General features: G+C 39.6%; 1 non-coding gene across 1 annotated transcript; it reads right to left on the bottom strand.

Annotated features, from left to right (window-relative positions):
* Positions 1-526: 526 nt before the first annotated feature.
* Positions 527-633, bottom strand: LOC115724291 (small nucleolar RNA R71). The gene has a single exon (XR_004013089.2). It is a non-coding gene; the product is annotated as a small nucleolar RNA R71 (small nucleolar RNA).
* Positions 634-2,117: the final 1,484 nt, after the last annotated feature.

The raw sequence follows: 2,117 nt of genomic DNA, 5'->3' as shown, positions 1-2,117 counted from the left end.
CTAAAATTGAGAAGATTTGTAGACAAAACAGAAGGAGGAAAAGATTGGAAAGAGCTGAAATAGAGGTTGAGTAGGAAGTAGTCATGGCTGACAATGCGAACGTCGAAAACAATGGCAATAATGGAGGTGGTGTGGAAGACCAAGCGGATGGTTGCAATCAACCTCACCTCAGGGACTATGTGCTTCCTAACCTGATAGGGTCCAGATCGTGTATAAGGCCACCTATCGTTGATTCTATCAATTTTGAGATCAAGCTGGCCATACTGAAGATGGTCTAATCCACAGTCTAGTTTTGGGGGTTGCCAACAGAAGAACCAAACATGCATCTCACTAACTTTGAAGAGCTTTATCAAAAATTCAACATGAATGGAGTTAATGATGACGCCATCAGACTGAGGCTGTTCCATTCTCATTAAGGGATCAAGCCAAGAGTTGGTTGGTATCTTTGCCACCCAATTCTATCAACACTTGGGAGGAATTAGCCCTGAAATTCCTTACCAAGTTCTTTCCTCCTGCCAAGGTTGCGAAGCTGAGATCTAAATTCAACAACTTCATCCAACAAGACAACGAATCTCTTTATGAAGCTTGGAAGAGGTTCAAGGACTTGCTTAGAAAGTGCCCTAATCACGGGATTGAAAAGTGGATGCAAGTTCATAACTTCTACAATGGGTTGGATGGCAATACTCAAACAATCATAGATGTCGCAGTTGGTGGGGCTTTTATGAGAAAAAGTGCGAATGAGGCTTATGAACTGCTTGAAGAGATGGCCATGAATAACAGACAATGGCCAACCGAAAGGAGCCAATAAAAGAAAGTTGCAGATATGCATGAAATAGATGCCATAAAAAAGTTGACAACACAGGAGGAGGCTTTGACTAAGTTGATGACTGCTCAAGCAAAGCTAGATCAAGTTACTTGTGAGCTATGGATCTCACACATATGATATTTATTTGGTGGATGTAAATAGTTTTCCAATGGATCAATCTAAAGCCATTGGGAACTATTCTCAGAACAACAACTATGGTTAAAACTAAGGAGGGGGTCATCGACAGAATTACCAAGAGCAGTCTTCAAATCAGTAACAACAAGGGCTTTACCAACAAAGAAATTAGCCCCAATAAAATCAATAATAGTCACAACAACAAGGTTCTAGTGGAGGGTCTAATCTTCAGACAGATTTGCTACTTCAGTTCACGAAAGAAGCTAGATCTTCCATTGAAGCCTTAGAAACTCAGATGGGGTAGTTGGCTACTCAAATGGCTAACAAGAATCAAGGTAACTTTCCTTGCATTACTGAAGTCAATCCAAAAGAAATTTGAAAGACGATTACTTTGAGAAGTGGTAAGAACTATGTCGGGCGAAACAAAGACAAGTCAGAGGATGAAGATCAGGATCAACATGCACCAACATCAGCATAAGAGAAGAAAAAGACTACTGAAGGTCTCCAATAAAAAGAAACTTCACCTCCCATTAACATTAATCATCATATCAAAATTCCTTATCCTCAAAGGCTTCGCAAAAATAACATGGATAAGTCATTCAGCAAATTCCTTGAAGTATTTAAAAAGCTCCATATCAACATTCCCTTTGTGGAGGCTTCTTCCATATTCATAACCTTTATTATTATTGATACAATTTGTATAGGTGGTTCCTATCAAATTGGTACCAAGAGTACCAGAGCACATCTTAGAAGGAAGTTTTGTGAAGGGCTTAAAAGAAGTAATTAAGGGAGCATTGAACATACTACAACCATTGTGCCTGGCCCAAATAATTGAAACAACCCAACAAATTTAAGAGGGGGACACTAGCTGTTACAGGCGAAAGTGTCAAGCCCTATAGACCCACTATTAGCACAACTCCAATTAGACAAAATCTAAATCCCTTAATTTCTCAATCGCTCATAGTCCCACCTATGTCGACCTCTTTCCCATCTTCTACGACCACATCCACTAGAAAAACCTCCCATCATGTTTTGAATGTCAAAGACAGAGTATCAAGATATGAGAGCTCGTGGGGTGTGCTTTAAATGTGAAAAAAAAATCATTGTGGGCATGTGTGTGAGAAAAAAATGTTACAGGTCCTCTTATTTGCTAATGAAGACAAACCTCCACCCATTG

The sequence above is a fragment of the Cannabis sativa genome, chromosome 9 (genome assembly GCF_029168945.1).
Source record: "Cannabis sativa cultivar Pink pepper isolate KNU-18-1 chromosome 9, ASM2916894v1, whole genome shotgun sequence".
NCBI classification, from domain to species: domain Eukaryota; kingdom Viridiplantae; phylum Streptophyta; class Magnoliopsida; order Rosales; family Cannabaceae; genus Cannabis; species Cannabis sativa.
The sequence above is the reverse complement of the archived record's forward strand: the minus strand, read 5'-3'. Positions and strand labels throughout refer to the sequence as shown.